Source organism: Rattus rattus, chromosome 4 (genome assembly GCF_011064425.1).
Source record: "Rattus rattus isolate New Zealand chromosome 4, Rrattus_CSIRO_v1, whole genome shotgun sequence".
NCBI lineage: Eukaryota > Metazoa > Chordata > Mammalia > Rodentia > Muridae > Rattus > Rattus rattus.
This window is the reverse complement of record NC_046157.1, coordinates 76,379,916-76,399,090: the sequence shown is the minus strand read 5'-3', so window position 1 is coordinate 76,399,090 and position 19,175 is coordinate 76,379,916.

The following is a 19,175-nucleotide window of genomic DNA, read 5'->3' as shown; positions in this document are numbered from 1 at the left end:
TAAGTACATATGTATATATAAAGAATCAAAACAACAAGCCCATGGACTTGAAAGAGAGCTGAAAGAATTACACAAATTAAGTTTGGACAAGGAATAGATGTAATTATTTCATAATCTTGAAAAATAAAATAAATATGTTGTAGAAGTGAAAAATATATAAATCGAAACAAAACAAGAAAATCAGCAACAATAAATCAGGACTAAATATGGTAGAGAGAAATATTGGATTTGTGTTGCATGACAACTGTTACAGAGCTGGTCATGCTAGCAATAATTGCTTGCTTACTTTGGCAGTTACTACATAAGTAGAATGTTAGTTACTTTTCTCATTGCTTTGGCAGAATACTTTACAGCAGCAGTTTGAGAAAGGAAGTATTTTCTGGGGTTCATCGTTTGAAGATATGATAGAATCCATGGCAACAAAGTGTGAAACAGAGAGTGAGTTCTGTCCACATAATGGATGCTGGTGCTGAGTTCATTTTCCCTTTTTATCCTAACAAAAACTTAACAAACTATATATAGTACATGTGCTCAATTAACTGACACCAAAGCAGAAAAGAATACCCAGTTTAGAAAACAAATGAAGCATTTAGAAACTAAAGTGCCTTTCTGCATGTGCACAGAGCTGAAAGTCAGTCAAGAGGAGTATTGATACACCTGAAAGCAGAGGAAAGAGCACTTCTGCTCCAAAGGACCTGCCTGGAAAACTCAGGACACAGGAACCCAGGAGCAGTCTGGTACAGGATCATTCCAGTTTCTGCCTGTGCCCAGAGCTGACATAGTTCCACAGATCTCTGTACTAAAATTCCATGGCAGAGAGAACTTGGATCTCAAATGTGCAGACAATCCTGGGAGCTCAGGGAGACCATCACTTCTGCTCATATAACTGGACCAAAAGGAACATGCTAGGAAACCTCTGGACACAGGACAGAAGAGCAGTCAAGAACATGATCCTTCTGGTCTCTGCCTGTGCCCAGGGCTAAAAGCCAGTTTCCAGGAGCTCTGAGACACCTGAGAGCAGAGGTTCCCTTGGAGCCTGCAGAACACTAGAACTCAGGAATAGTCTGGGACAGGATCCATTTGGTTTCCACATGTGCCTGGAGCTGACACTGTGACATAACTCACTGTATCCAGATCCCTCTTGGAGAAAGGGAGTGCTGACACACAGGCTTACAGAAGGGTCAAGCCATTGTCAGAGACAGCAAGACCAGGTAACACCTGAGACAACCAGATGGCAAGAGGCAAGTTCAGGAAACTAAGCAACAGAAACCAAGACTATCATGATGATGATAGAGGACATTTAGAAGGGTATAACTAACACCTTTAAAAAATAAAGGACAACAATGGTAAAAAAAAATGAAGCCATTAAAGAAGAAACACAAAAATTCATTAAAGAATTATAGAAAAACACAACCAAACAGGTGAAGAAATTAAACAAAATCATCCATGATGCAAAAATGGAAAAAGAAAAAAAAAACAATGAAGAAATTACAATGGGAGGAAACCCCAGAAACAGACTGCTTAGGAAAGAGATCAAGAGACATAGACACAAGCATCGCCAAAAGAATACAAGAGAGAATTTCAGAGGCCAAGGGACCATAGAAAACACTGACACAACAATCAAAGAAAATGTAAAATGCAAAAAGCTCATAACCCAAAACATTCAGTAAATACAGGACACAATGAGAAGATCAAATGACAGGATAATAGGTAGAGGAAAGGGTGAAGATTCCCAATGTCTTCAACAAAATTATAGAAGAAAATGTCCCTAGCCTAAAGGAAGAGATGCCCATAAAATTATAAGATGTCTACTGAACTCCAAAAAGATTGCACCCAAAAAGAAATTCTTCCTGTCACATTGTAATTAAGACAGCAAAAGAACAAAACAAAGAAAGAATATTAAAAGCAGTAAGGAAAATTGTCAAGTAACATATAAAGGCAAACCTATCAGAATTACAGCATATTTCTCACCAGAGACTGTGAAAGCCAGAAATTCTTGAGATGATGTGATATAGACTCTAAGAGAACAGAAACACCAGAAAACTATATCCAGCAAAACTCTCAATTAAAATATGTGGGGAAAGCAAGATATTCCATGACAAAACCAAATTTACACAATATCTTTGCACACATTCTGCCCTACAAATTACAATAAATGGAAAGCTCCAACACTGGAAGGGAAATTACATCCTAAAAACAGAAAAAAAAAGCAATATTCTTGCAATAAACCAAAAAAAGAGAGCCATGCAAACATAATTCCACCTCTAACAAGAAAAATATCAGGAAACAACAATCATTATTCCTCAATATCTTTTAACACCAATGGACTCAAATCCCCAATGAAAAGACATAGACTGACAGACTGGATATGGAAAGAGAACCAGGCATTTTGCTGTGTAAAGAAAACACACCTCAGAGACAAAGACAGATACTACCTCAGAGTAAAAGCCTGGAAAACAATTTTCCAAGCAAGTGATGCAAGGAAAGGAGCTGGTGTAGCCATTCTAATATCGAAAAAATCAAGTTTCAACCTAAAGTTATCTAAAATGATAAGGAAGGACAGTTCATATTCATTAAAGGAAAAACCCACCAAGATGAAACCTCAATCCTGAATCTATGCCCCAAATGTAAGGGCACCTACATATATAAAAGAATCCTTACTAAAGCTCAAAGCACATGTTGCAACTCGCAAAATAATAGTTGGTAACTTCAATACCCGACTCTCATCAATGAACTGATCATGGAAACAGAAACTAAACAGAGACACAGATAATCTAACAGGAGCTATGAATCAAATTGATTCAACAGATATCTGTAGAACATTTCATCTTAAAACAAAAGAATATAGCTTCTTCTCAGCACCTGATGGAACCTTCTCTAAAATTGGACATATAATCAGACAGAAAACAATCCTCAACAGATTCAAGAATATTGAAATAATCCCACAACAATAATCAAATCACAACAGAATAATGCTTGTCTTCCATAACAACAAAAATGACAGAGAGCCCACATAACCATGGAAGTTCAACAATGTTCCACTCAATGATAATTTGAATAAGGAAGAAATAAAGAAAGAAATTAAAGAGTTTTTACAATTTAAAGAAAACGAATGAACAGCATACCCAAACTCATGTGACACAATGAAAGCAGTACAAAAAGGAAACGTCATAGCTCTGAATGCCTCCAAATAGAAACGGGAAGGAGCATACACTAGCAGCTTGATAGGACACCAAAAAGGTCTAGAACAAAAAGAAGAAAATATAGCCAATAGTAGTAGACAACAGGAAATAATCAAATTCAGGGCTGAAATCCACCAAGTAGAAACAAAAAGAACAACAAAACAAATATCAACAAAACCAGGAGCTTGTTCTTTGAGAAAATCAATGATATAGAAAAACCCTTAGCTAGAGTAACCGGAAGGTACAGAGAGATTATCCAAAACAACAAAATCAGAAATGAAAACGGAGTCATAACAACATAAACCAAGGAAATTCAAAAATTCATCAGATCCTACTGCAACTGTCTACACTCAATAAAACTGTAAAATCTACATGAAATGGACAATTTTCTACACAGATACCAGGTACCAAATTAAATCAGGATCTGAGAAACAATCCAAACAGTACCATAAGTCCTAAAGAAACAGAAGCAATTTTTAAAAGTCGCCCCCCCATAAAAGCCCAGGACCAGATGGGTTTATTGTGGAATTCTATCAGATCTTCGTAGAATATTATGAAAACTATCCAACAAAATAGAAACAGAAGGAAAACTACCCAATTCTTTCTATGAAGCCACAATTACAATTATAACTAAACGAGAAAAAGACCCAAAATAAGAAGAGGACTTCAAATCAATTTCCCTTATGAAAATGAACACAAAAGTACTTAATAAAATTCTCTTAAACCAAATCCAAGAATACATCAAATAATCATCCACCATGATCAAGTATGTGTCATTCTAGGGAAAGAGGGATATTTCAATATACAGAAATCCATCAGTATAATCCACTATGTAATTAAGTTCAAAGAAAATATCCACTTGATCATTTCATTGGACGCAGAGAAAGCATTTGACAAAATTCAAAACCCCTTCATGATAAAAGTCCTGAAAAGGTCAGGAATTCAAGGCCCATATTTAAACATAGTAAAAGTAATATGGACCAAACCAGTAGCCAACATTAAACTAAATGGAGAGAAACTTGAAACAATTACACAAAAACAGGGACTAGAAAAGGCTGCCCACTCTCTCGCTACTTATTCAGTATAGTACCGGAAAGTCCTCGGCAGAGCAATTAGACAACGAAAGGAGGTAAAGTGGATCCAAATTGGAAAGGAAGAAATCACAATATCACTATTTGCAGATCATATAATAGTATACTTACGTGACCCAGAGAAAACTTAATCCCGATAAACAGCTTCAACAAAGTGACTCCATATAAAATTAAAACAAACAAATCAATAGTCTTCCTCTACCCAAAGGTTAAACAGGCTGAGTAAGAAATTAGAGAAATGACACCCTTCACAATAGTCACAAATAACATAAAATACCTCAGTGTGACCCTAAACAAGAAAGTGAAAGATCTGTATGAAAAGAATTTCAAATCTCTGAAGAAAGAAATTAAAGAAGATCTCCGAAGATGGAAAGGACTCCCGTGCTCATGGATCGACAGGATTAATATAGAAAAAAATGTTCATTTTACCAAAGGTAATCTACAGATTCAATGCAATCCTCATCAAAATTCTAACTCAATTCTTCATAGAGTTAGATACAGCAATTTGCAAATTCATTTGGACTAACAAAAAACCCAGGAAAGCAAACACTATTCTCCACAATAAAAGAACTTCTGGGGGAATCAACATCACTGACCTCAAGCAGTATTACAGAGCAATAGTGATTGGTACAGATAAAGGAGGGTAGATCAGTGGAATAGAATTGAAGACCCAGAAATGAACCCACACACCTACGGTCATTTGATCTTTGGCAAAGGAACTAAAATCATCCACTGGAAAAATGATACCATTTTCAACAAATAGGGCTGGTTCAACTGGAGGTCAGCATGCAGAAGAATGCAAATAGATGCATTCTTATCATCTTGTACGAAGATTAAGTCTAAGTCGATCAAGTACCTCCACATAAAGCCAGATATGCTCAAACTAACAGAAGAAAAAGTAGGAAAGAGCCTTAAACACATGGGCCATGGGACAACTTTCCTGAACAAAACACCAATGGCTTATGCTCTAAGATGAAGAATCAACAAATGGCAGCTCATAAAACCACAAAACTTCTGTAAGGCAAAGGCATTCTCCTTAGGACAATAGGGTAACCAACAGATTTGAAAAAGATCTTTACCACTCCGTCATCTGATAGAGGACTATTGTCCAAAATATAAAAGGAACCCAAGAAGTTAGATTCCAGAGAGCTAAATTACCCTATTATAAAATGCAGTACATAGGCTAATGCCAGCAGCAAACCACTGAACTGAGAATGGGACCCCAGTTGAAGGAATCTTAGAAAGGACTGATAGAGCTTGAAGGGGCTTGAGACCCATATGAACAACAATGCCAACCAACCAGAGCTTCCAGTGACTAAGCCACTACCCAAAGACTATACATGGTCTGACCCTGGGCTCCAACCTCATAGGTAGCAATGAATAGCCTAGTAAGAGAACCAGTGGAAAGGGGAAGCCCTTGGTCCTGCCAAGACTGAACCCCCAGTGAACATGATTGTTGGGGAGAGGGTGGTAATGGCGGGGGGATGGGGAGGGTAACATCCATATAGAAGGGGAGGGGAAGGGGTTAGGGGAATATTGGCCCGGAAACCAGGAAGGGGAATAACAATCGAAATGTAAATAAGAAATACTCAAGTTAATAAAGATGGAAAAAAACCCTAAAAAAATGCAGTACAGAGCTAGACAAAGAACTCTCAGATGAGGCATAGCTAATGACTAAGAATTACGTAAAGAAATCTTCATCAACCTTAGTCATCAGGGAAATGTAAATCAACACATCCCTGAGACTCCACCTCACACCAGTCAGAAAAGCTAAGATCAAAAACTCAGATGAGAAGAGATGCTGGTGAAAAATGAACACTCTTCCATTGTTGGTGGGATTGCAAACTGGTACAACCACTCTGGAAATCAGTCTGGAGGTTCCTCAAAATTTCGACATTGTACTACCTGAGGACCCAGTTATTCTTCTGGGCATATACACAAAAGATGCTCCAATATACAACAAAAACACATGTTCTACTATGTTCATAGCAGTTTTATTTATAATAAAGCTGGAAAGATCCAAGATGCCCTTCAAAAGTGAAATGTATAGAGAGAATGTGGTGCATCTACACAATGGAGTACTACTTAGCTATTAAACAAACAAAAAGGGCTTCATGAAATTCTTAGACAAATGGATGGAACTAGAAAATATCATCCTATGTGAGGTAACCCAATCACAGAAAAACACAAATAGTATGCAGTCACTGATAAGTGGATATTACCCCAAAAGCTCAAATTACCCAAAATGAAATTCACAGACCACATAAAACTCAAAAAGGATGACCAAAATGAGGAAGGTTCACCCCTTCCTAAAAAGGAGAACAAAAATATCCATAGGAGGGGATAAGGAGACAAAGTTTAGAGCAGAGACTGAAGGAGCAGCCATTCAGAGCCTGCCCCACATGTGGCCCTTGTATATACAGCCACCAAAACTAGATAAAATGGATGAAGCTAAGAAGTGCATGCTGACAGGAACCGGCTATAATTCTCTCCTAAGAGACACAGCCAGAACATATTAAAACAGGTGCAAATGCTAGCAACAAACCACTGAACAGAGAACAGTACCCCTGTTGGAGGAATTAGAGAAAGGACTGAAAGAGCTGAAAGGGCTTGCAACCCCATAAGAACAACAGTGCCTACCAACCAGAGCTCCCAAGAACTAAAGCACTACCCAAAGACTATACATGGACTGATCCATGTCTCCAACTGCATATGTAGCTATGGATGGCCTTGCTGGGGAACAGTGGAAAGAGAAGCCCTTGGTCCTGCCAAGGTTGGACCACCAGTGTAGGGGATTGTGGGGGTTGGGATAGTAATGGGGAGTGGATGGGGAGGGGAACACTCTTATAGAAGGCAAGGGGGAGGGGATACGGGCTAATGGACAGGAAACTAGGAAAGAGAATAACATTCGAAATGTAATTATGAAATATCCAATTTAAAAGAAATGGAAAAAACAAATAAAAAAATGAAAAAATGGCCAACTTGCCAAAAGGAATATATAGCTTCAATGCAATCCCCAACAATATTCGAATTCAATTCGTTATTGAGTTAGAAAGAAAAAGTGCAAATTCATTTAGAATAACAAAAAAATGGATAGCAAAAACTATACTCAACGAAAAGAACTTCTGTGGGAATCATTATTCCTAACATTAAGCTGTATCATAGGTCAATAGTGATAAAATCTGCATGGTATTAGTATAGAGACAGTCAAGTAGATGAATGGAATAGAATTGAAGACCCAGAAAGGAACCCACACACCTAATACAGATGTAATGCACTCACTGATAAGTGGATATTAGCCCAAAAGCTTGGAATATCCAGACCACATGAAGCTCAAGAAGAAGGACGACCAATGTGCAGATGCTTCAGTCCTTCTTAAAAGGGATAATGAAAATATTCATAGGAGGAAATATGGAGATTGAGTTTGGAGCAGAGACTGAAGTAATGGTCATTCAGTTTCTGCACCACCTGGGGATACAGTCCATATACATATAGCCACCAAAGCCAGACATTATTGTTGATGCCCAAAAGTTCATGCTGATAAGAGCCTGCTACAGCTGTCACCTGGGAGGCTCTGCTATAGCATCACAAATACAGAGGAGAATGCTAACAGGCAACCATCGAACTGAGAATAGGGTCCCTATTGGAGCAATACTTATGAAATAATAAAAACATAATAATATATTCATATATTTTTTAGATAATATAGTCTTATAATTGGAATAAAACAGTTTAGTCGGTATTACTCTGTGAAGGAAATTATGTTCATACCAGAAGCCATACATTGCCAAATAAAAAGCCCAATTATAGATGTGAAGTATCTCCCCACAAAAATAAGCTCATACTAAAAATTGGGCTGTTGGTATGATGAACCTGACAATGTTGTTCCTTGACAAATGTGAAACTCTTTGGAACTCTGAACTAAAACGTCATTTCATAAGTATAAATGGGTTACAATGGGTCACTCTAAGCCAGAGTCTGAAGATAGATTACAGTAGAGATGAGTAACATATATAAAGTGGAAGCGAGACTTATGAGAGTTCAGGTGAGAAAAGAAAAAAAAACTATTAACAAGTAAGGTAGGCAACATTCGTGTCATATTTTGTCAAAGAGAAAGAAATACAAAATGTCCAGCTTTAAGTAGAAAAAAAAAACGAGAAAAACTGTTTTAAGAAGCTTCAATTTACCATCTAGGCATTTCCTCAAATGGGAGCTCTAATCCTTCAGGGGATTGGCACCATTAAGGCAAGACTTTTTGTTCTTCACTAAGATAGGCTTCCAACAAAAAGAGAGAATCCTAAGAAGTTGCATGTTTCTTTAACAACAATTGCTTCAATATGCAAAACTGATTCTAATGTGATCAAAAGTGTCAGAGATTCTGCCTAAGCTGGAACTCCAATTTGGAGTACAATCTACATGGTGCTGGCTTAAAGGGCATGGCTAATGCAATAGTAACTGAATCATTCATTCTTCTTCTGCATACTCAGGTAGCCACTAAGATCAGGTGATAGATGAGAATTCTAGGGTCATTTCAAAAAGAAAATCCTGACAATCCAAGAACAACTTAGAGTCCACAGTGACCTGAAAGGCCACTTTGTGAAGCTATGAAAATAAAGCCTAAATTGGACAGGATACCCCACAATGTTTGTGATTCTAAAGCCATGGTACACCTTCCACAAAGAGCTTTGTAAGAGTGGGATGAGTCACAAAGAAGAAATATATGTCACCAACAACAAATCTGGTAGGGAATGGAGTGTGTTCATGTAAAATCTAAAGCCCCAGATACCAGTCCTAAGGAGCCATAGGACTTGATATTTGCTTAAATGTCTTTTCATCTTTTTCTTTTTCTTTTGTACAGTATGTCCTAATTAGATCTACATTTTGCCCTTTTGAAATGGGAATACATATTATGTAAGATTGTATGTTGTAATTATGTAATTTTGTTTTTATTTTACAAGTTATTACAGTTAAAGGACATTGAGTCAGAAGAGACTTTGGATGTTACCAGTTGTGAGACTTAAATTCTTTGGGGACTTTAAAAATTAGACTGTATGCATTTTGAAAGACGATATAACCATGAGCCAATAGGTGTCAAGGAATGTAATATAGTGGTTGGGATGAGGAATGACCACAAGTCACTCACATTTAACACATTTGTTCCTCATTGGTGACACTGAGAATACTATGGAAGCCAGGGGAGAAGACTTACGATAAAAAGAACATCATTAGTGGAAGTATTTGAGCATTTATATCTTCACCTCATTTTCCATTCACTTTCGCCACTACATGTTTCTTTTTGAAGATCCAATCGCTAATACATCTATACTAGTCACTTGCTTCCATGCCTCCCCTACTATTATTGACTGTCTTATTGGAACCTCAAGCTAAAATAAACCCTCTTCTATGAGTTGATTTTGTGCATAGAATTCAATCATAGTCACTAGAAGTAACTACTGAATAGCTCTTGGTGGGTCAACCACATTCAAGTGAATGTAACTACATCCAGAAGTATAATGAAACATTTCTAGTGTTGTGCATACATATATATGGGCAGTTCTACAATTATGATGACATATTTTCTAACACATTTAATAGGTCAAAATAATGTGGATTTGAACAAAGTAACAAGGTCAAAAGGAAACAAATTGACAGATAATTAGAATTATCAAGGATGTAGGCAAAATGCACTTCAACCACAGAAAGATTTCTACATTAAAATGAAGTGAAATTCATTCACACCTGAGCTTCATCCAACAGAACAGGTTGTCTAGGGAATGATTAAAACCAATGGAGACTGTGGGTGAGGTTAATATAACGAAACTCCCTAATAAAGAAGCTACTAAGAGAGAGAATTCACTAAAATGAACACCCATGATTATATAGTTATAATCATTGTATGATTATACCAGTCCAGGTCTAAGGGTTAAATATACAGTGGCAGACATGAGGACCAGAAATACATATATTCTTCATAGGGCAAAATGCTACTTTCTGCAGGATGAAGCCTATATATCCTGGCCTAATAAGCAGTAATATCATTAACAGCAAACTATTGTTTATCTCACTAGAATACAAAGGAAAAATGTACTCAGAACATGATAAACAAAACATTTTTATTTGCATATAATAGTTTACATAATTCTCAGGGTAAAAATAGAGGGTTAAAATTATTTAATAATGGCATTTGCTAGGACATTCAATCATCGCTACATCCTCATTGTCCTCCCTTGGTAATAGACTTGAGAACTGGTATGGAGGTTTAATGTATGTTCCACCATCGCGTCTGCCCACCTTTGCCCACATCCCTTGCCAAGAGGAAACTGTATTGTGCCTCTGGGCACAGAAAGATAGGAGTAATCAAGCTGTAGGAGCCATGTGGTCCAGACGGTGCCCGGATCTGAATGGGCCTGGTCAAACAGCTCCCTGCACCAAATCCTGCTGGAGGGAAAGCTAGACCTTCAGAGGGGTTGGAACACCTGGAAAACCAGAGGAGACTACTCTCTGCCCACATTTCTGTCTCTAGAAGAAAACGCCATGTGACATTTGGGCCTACTGCACACAGGGACCAAGAAGAAGTAGTGGAAGGCCCTTCTGGTTGCTGCCTTCCTGGAGATCTGAAACCTAACAGCAAGGAGTGACTTCAGGTCCCAGACCAGAGGGGAGACCAACTTTTCTGCTCCAACTGACCTGCCTGGTATGCTCAAGACACTCAAAGGAAAAATTCCTCTGGGACCAGACACTTCCAGTTTCTAGCTGACCGCCGAACCTCACTAATCCTTGCCCACAGCTCCCCGCTCCCAAATTCCATCAGAGAGATAGCTGATCACCCAGAAGTGTGGGTGATCCTGAGACTGCAAGGCAGGAGAGATAGCCACTTCTGGCCACCTTTGCCCACATCCATGACCCAACTGTATTGTGCCTCTGGGCACAGAAAGATAGAAGCATTCAAGCTGTAGGAGCCCTGCAGTCCAGACTGTGCCAAGATCTGAACAGATCTGGTCAAACAGCTCCCTGCACCAAAATCTCATGAGGGGTCTGGGAGGGTTAGACCTTCAGAGGGGCAGACATACCTGAGAAACCAGAGGAGACTACACTTTGCCCACATTTCTGACTGTAGAGGAAAACACCTAGTGCTATCTGGGCCCACTGTGCACAGGGACACAGGAGAAATAGGGGCAGGCCCTTCTGGTTGCTGCCCACAGGGACAGCTGAAGCCAATAGACAGAAATGACTACACGCCTGAAAGCAGAACACTCTGTACCCATAACTGACTGAAAGAAAACAGGAAAACAGGTCTATAGCACTCCTGACACACAGTCCTATAGGACAGTCAAGCCACTGTCAGAAATAGCAAAACAAGGTAACACCGGAGACAAATAATTGTGAGAGGCAAGCACAGGAACAGAAGCAACAAAAAACCAAGACTACATGGCATCATCAGAGCCTAATTCTCTCATCAAAGCAAACACTGAATATCTAAACACACCAGAAAAGCAAGATCTAGATTCAAAATCACATTTTATAATGATGATGGAGTACTTTAAGAAGATCATAAATAACTCCCTTAAAGAAATACAGGACAATACAGGTAAACAACTAGAAGCTCTTAAAAAGGAAACACAAATATCCCTTAAGAACTATTGAAAAACCAAGAAAACAGGAGAAGGAAAATGAACAAAATCATCCAGGAACTAAAAATGGAAATAGAAACAATAAATAAAGCACAAAGGGAGACAACCCTGGAGATAGAAAACCTAGGGAAGAGATCAGGAGTCACAGATGTGAGCATCACAAACAGAATACAAGAGATAGAAGAATCTCAGGAGCAGCAGATTCCATAGAAATTATTGACACAATTGTCAAAGAGAGTATAAAACGGAAAAAAGCAACTAGCCCAAAACTTACAGGAAATCCAGGACAAAATGAAAGGATCAAATCTAAGGATAATAGGTATAGAAGAGAGTGAAGACACCCATCTCAAAGGACCAGTAAATATATTCAACAAAATCATAGAAGAAAACTTCCTTAATCTAAAGAAAGAGATGCCCATAAACATGCAAGAAGCCTACAGTATTCCAAGTAGCTTGGACCAGAAAAGAAACTCTGTAAGTCACATAATAATCAAAACAACAAATGCACAAAACAAATAAAGAATGTTAAAAGCAGTAAGGGAAAAAGGTCAAGTAACATATAAAGGAAGACCTATCAGAATTGTACCATACTTCCCACCAGAGACTATGAAAGCTAGAAGATCCTGGACAGATGTCATACAGATCCTAAGAGAACACAAGTTCCAGCCCAGGTTACTGTCCAGAAAAATCTGTAGATAGATGTAGAAACAACATAGATGTAGAAACCAAGATATTCCATGAATAACCAAAGTTACACAATATCTTTCTACAAATCAAGCCCTACCAAAGATAATAAATGGTAAAGCCCAGCATTAGGAGGCAAGATACACCATATAAAAAGCAAGAAACTAATTGTTTTGCAAAAAAGCAAAGAGAAGAGAAGCACACAAACATAGTCCCTCCTCCAAGTATGAAGATAACAGGAAGCAACAAGCACTATTCCTTAGTATCTCTCAACATCAATGGACTCAATTCCCCAATAAAAAGACACAGATTAACATTATGGATACATAATGAGGACCTAGGATTTTGCTGCCTATAGGAAACACACCTCAGAGACAAAGATAAGCACTACCTCAGAGTAAAAGGCTGGAAAACAACTTTCCAAGCTAATGGTCTGAAGAAGTAGGCTGGAATAGCCATTCTAATATTGAATAAAATCAATTTTCAAACAAAAGTCATCAAATAACATAAGGAAGAACACTTCATGTTCATCAAAGGAAAAATCCACCAAGATGAACTCTTAATCCTAAATATCTATGCTCCAAATACAAGGGCACCTACATGCAAAAAAGAAACCTTACTAAAGCTCAAAGCACACATTGCACCTCACAGTAATAGATTTCAACAGGGCTGGGGATTTAGCTCAGTGGTAGAGCGCTTACCTAGGAAGCTCAAGGCCCTGGGTTCGGTCCCCAGCTCCAAAAAAAAGAACCAAAAAAAAATAGATTTCAACAACCCACTCTTATCAATGGATAGATCATGGAAACAGAAATTAAGCAGAGACATAGACAGACTAACAGATAGAACTTTCCATTCTGAAACCAAATGATATACCTTCTTCTCAACACCTCCTGGTAATTTCTTCAAAATTGACCATATAATTGGGTACAAAACATGCCTCAACAGATACAGAAAGATAGAAATAATCCCATGTGTCCTATAAGACCACCACAGGTTAAAGCTGGTCTTCAATAACAATAAGGAAAGAACACCCACATATACATGGCAGTTGAACAATGATCTACTCAATGATAACCTTGTTAAGGAAGAAATAAAGAAAGAAATTAAAGACTTCTTAGAATTTAATGCAAATGAAGGTATAACATACCCAAACTTATGGGACACAATGAAAGCTGTGCTAAGAGGAAAACTCATAGCTCTGAGTGCCTGCAGAAAGAAATAGGAGAGAGCATATATAATAGCTTGACAGCACACGTAAAATCTCTAGAACAAAAAGAAGCAAATATACCCAGGAGGACTAGAAGGCAGGAAATAATCGAACTCAGAGGTGAAATCAACCAAGTAGAAACAAAAAGTACTATACAAATAATCAACAGAACCAAAAGTGGTTCTTTGAGAAAATCAACAAGATTTGCTTGATTTTTTGATTTTTAGTCAACCTTTAGCCAGACTAACCAGAGGACACTGAGAAGGTGTCCAAATTAAGAAAATCAGAAATGATAAGGGAGACATAACAACAGAATCAGAGGATATTAAAAAAAAATCATCAGATCCTACTACAAAAGCCTATATTCAACCTAACTTGAAAATCTGCAGGAAATGGACAATTTCCTAGACAGATACCAGGTACCAAAGTTAAATCACAAACAAATAAACCATTTAAAAAACCCCATAACTCCTAAAGAAATAGAAGCAGTCATTAACAGTCTCCCAACCAAAAAGAGCCCAGGTCCAAATGGGTTTAGTGCAGAATTCTATCAGACCTTCTAGAAGACCTCATACAAATACTATCCAAACTATTCCACAAAATTGAAACAGATGGATCGCTACCGAATTCCTTCTATGAAGTCACAATTACCTAAACCACACAAAGACCCAACAAAGAAAGAGAAATTCAGACCAATTTCGCTTATGAATATTGACGTGAAAATAAAATTCTTGCAAAATGAACCCAAGAACACATCAAAACCATCATCCATCATGATAAAGTAGGCTTCATCCCAGGCATGCAGGGATGTTTTAATGTACAGAAAACCATCAACACAATCCTCTGTATAACAAACCGAAAGAAGAAAAAACCACGCGATCATTTCATTAGATACTGCAAAAGCATTTGACAAAATTCAACACCCCTTCATGATAAAAACCCTGGAAAGAACAGGAATTCAAGGCCCATACCTAAACATAGTAAAAGCTATATAGAGCAAACCAGCAGCTAACATTAAACTAAATGGAGAGAAACTTGAAGCAATCCCTCTAAAATCAGGGACTAGAAAATGTTGCCCACTCTCTCTCTACTTATTCAGTATAGTTCTCGAATTCCTAGCCAGAGCAATCAAACAACAAAGGAGATCAAAAAGATACAGACTGGAATGGAAGAAGTCAAAATATCATTATTTGCAGATGATACAATAGTATATTTAAGTGATCCCAAGAGTCCCACCAGAGAACTACTAAAGCTGATGAGCAACATCAGCAAAGTGGCTGGGTATAAAATTAACTCAAATCAATCAGTAGCCTTCCTCTACACAAAAGAGAAAGAAATTAGGGAAATGAGACCCTTCATAATAGTCCGAAATAATATAAAATAACTTGGTGTGACTCTTTAAAAGAAGGAGTGAAGCATCCACATTTTGGTCATCCTGCTTGAGTTTCATGTGTTCTGTGCATCTTGGGTAATACAAGCTTTGGTGCTAATATCCACTTATCAATGAGTGCATACCATGTGTGTTTTTATGTGATTGGGTTACCTCACTCAGGATGATATTTTCCATTGGATGGTTTTGGCTCCTTTGTCAAAAATCAAGTGCCCATAGGTGTGTGGGTTCATTTCTGGGTCTTCAATTCTGTTCCATTGGTCTATCTGTCTGTCTCTGTACCAATACCATGCAGTTTTTATCACTATTGCTCTGTAATACTGCTTGAGTTCTGGGATAGTGATTCCCCCTGAAGTCCTTTTATTGTTGAGGATAGTTTTAGCTATCCTGGGTTTTTTGTTATTCTAGATGAATTAGCAAATTGTTCTGTCTAAAGGTATGCAGGCAGAGGTTCCCTAATTGTCACTTGATTGGGTAAATAAAGATGGCAGAAGAGAATTACTGGGTGAAGATAGAGAGGTTCACAGCCTAGCTATGGTACAAATAGATTTCGAGACTAGCTGATCATCTGGATGATTTTAAAAGAGTAGGATTATGTAGTGTTTTCCATCTATGACTGAGGTGTGCAAGACAGAGGGCACAAGTTAGAGGCCATGATAGGCAATCCTCAGAGCCAACCAGGGAGGTTGGCCGGTGGATAGTGAGTGGTGTTCTCAGGTATTCTCAGGAGAGACGATTATTGTGGCTTAACAAGCCAGCCGTGGTGGCACTAGGCAAAAAGGAATAGGTGGCACTCTTGGGAATACAGGCTGCGACTCTTCTAGGGGCATAGCCATGATCTCAGGAAAATGTTAACTGACTAGACAGCAAATGAGAGGCTGCTATTCCCCGAGCCTAGCCAGAGCAAACATGCTTTTAAAATTGCATGCAACCAAGGCCAGCTTAAAAAACATAATCAACAAGACCCAGGGTATAAGCTGTGTACTACCAGAGCACAGCTATCAAATAACAGCAAGCCCTGGATACCGTAACACTGACAACAGACAATAAGGTTAAATTAATCCTATAATGATGCTAGAGGCCTTTAAAGAGGAGGTGAATATATCCCTGAAAGGCATACAAGAAATTACAATTAAAGAAGCGAAGCCAATGAATAAACTAGTTCAAGGCCTATTGGAAAATGGAAATGCAAGAAATAGAAGAAATAAAGAAAAGACAAAGTGAGGCAACCATGGAGATGGAAAACTATGAAAGAGCAGGAACTACATATGTGAATATCACCAAATGAATATAAGAGATGGAAGTGAGAACCTCAGGCAAAGAAGATACTGTAAAAGAAATACATTTTAATACATTGGCCAAAGAAAATGCTAAATAACTCAGCTTATCCAGTTTTATCAGACAGGTCCAATTAGAACTTCAGTTAAACCCTGAACTTCCTAAGCAAATAGAAACTCGATAATAAATGCTAAAGCTATCTTTCTTAAGTCTAACCAATTTTTTCCCAATTTTCCTACCTCTTCCCACCCCTTAAAAATAGTAATTGCCTGAATTAATCAGGAAGAAGTTATGGAAAGTTGTCATCCAAATTCCTTGGGTTTGAGTATCCAGTTATGGTTTTTTTAAATATAAACTACAGATAGGTTCACATTTTAAGGGATAATTTGGAAATGGTGATAAGTTTGGACAGAGAAAATTCTAAATAAAAAACTTAAACTCAAGGATCTTTATTTTTTCTTTCCTCTTCTCTATCATTTCTTTCTTAAGTAAAGGGAAGAGGGTTAAAAAGAAAAACAGGGTAGAGTAATATAAGAAATTAGATAAATGGTGTCGAATTACTAAATTTATTCTTAAACAAAACATTTTTAGCCATAATCTTTACATTTTGATGCAGATTTGAAATTTCATTTTCTTACATTGGTGCAGAATCTTTGAATATTCATACAAAACTTAAAATTATTATCTTCACCCTTAGACACTGTGCCTATATGGCTCATTTAAGAATATAAGGCTTAGACCCAGTCCTTCTAATAGCTGATATTACAAACTGTTAGGATCATTAAATAATGCAAGTTAAAGGTCAGACAGTAAACTCACAGTAATATTGATCCTGATTTAATTATCATAAATGGTTTTCAAGATTATTCAAATAAGAAAGAGCTAAGAGTAATCAATGAGAGTAACAACTCAGTTGGTCTTCAAAGCATCAGAAATCCACATAATATAGCACTTAAAACCATTTCATTATTAATAGATATTTTGACTGGGGGACATGTCTGCTGACATGTAATATATCAAAGAAGATACAAAGAAGCATTATCTCCAATAGGAATCACTTCAAATATAGCAAGCTAGTCATGGAGTAAGAAATATCGTAATCTCATTTCCATAGAAAATACTGTCCAAAAAAGGACATACAGATGTGGCATATTCAATGACTAAGCTCTGCCAAGATAGGGTAAGCTACTCCTTCATAGTTCCTTATTTACTTAATGTCTGTCTTTGAAGACAGATGCTCCAACATTCTAAGAAATGTTGGAGACTGTCCAGGCAGTCAACTGTCTCTACAAATTGTATAAGTTTTGGAAGCTATGTGTCTGTGCTGCCTACATATTCTGGTAATATTTAACTCCTTTATCGATCTCTGACAGTGTTGATGACTAGTTATTGTCTCATAATTGAACTTAAGTTGTTTACCATTACAGAAGACGTTCTAGATTTGGAAGGATAGCTTTCTTATGGTATTGCAAGTTAAATCAAAACTAATTGTGGTACAGAATTATAACTCTTTACGTTAGGATAGATGATAGAATGCATATATATATATATATATATTGCCAACTGTAATGGACTAGATGTTATATGTGTATATCATACTTTATAATTTACATAATTGTTATAATTATGTTCAAAGGATATCTGAGGAAAAAGAACAGTTTTAATTGGATGAAAAAGGGGAAATGTTTGTTTAGGTTCCCCCCAAAAACCTGCTTCATGACAGTGTCTGCATGTAGCTTCTGTGAACATGACAATAGTTGTGGAACACAGATAGAGGCAGGAGTTTAGAATTTTTTTGGGCTTGGGACCACTGCATGGAAGGAGTAGATATACCATGCAAAGAGAGTATGGAGATGAGAGATACCATGCCAGAGAACATGAGCTGTGGAGGAAAGAGAAGCATCACCACCATGTAAAGGAGACAGAAGAACATGGCCTCGAGGTCTGGTCAACTGGGTTTAGAGCAGCCAAGATAGAACACAGCATTTAATAAGTAAAAACTTGGGATTATCAATGGGAGGTAAATCAAAATTATGGATGTTAGGCAGTGACCCAGTTATTGTGCTATTTAAGGCATATTAGCATATAAACACTGTGTGTGTGTGTGTGTGTCTGTGTGTGTTTGTGTGTGTGTGTGTCTTTCAATTTGAAATGTAAACCATTGAGGCAGGTAGCAAGCCTACAAAAGGAATTATTAATAGAATAGAAGAATAAGATTGCCAGCTAAAAGGCCCAGAAAATGTCTTCAACAAAATCATAGAACAAAATTTCTCTAAACTAACAAAAAAGGTGACTATAAATGTAAAAGAAGTTTACAGAACTCCAAACAGATTGAGTCAGAAGAAAAAAACAAACAAACAAAACAAAACAAAACAAAAACCTTCCCACCACATAATCATCAAAACACTAAACATACAGAATACAGAAGGAATATTAAAAGTTGCAGGGAGAAAAGGCCAAGTAACATATAAAGGAAGACCTATCAGAATTAAACCTATCATTTCAAAAGAGATTTTAAAAGCCAAAAGACATGAAAAATTGTATTTTGTACCCTAAGAGAACACAGATATCAGGTAATACTACTATACCTAGCAAAATTTCAAATCATCATAGACTGAGCAACCAAGATACCTCATAACAAAACCATATTTACACAATATCTTTCCTCTAATCCAGTCATGCAAAGGAAACTAGAAGGAAAATTCTGACACA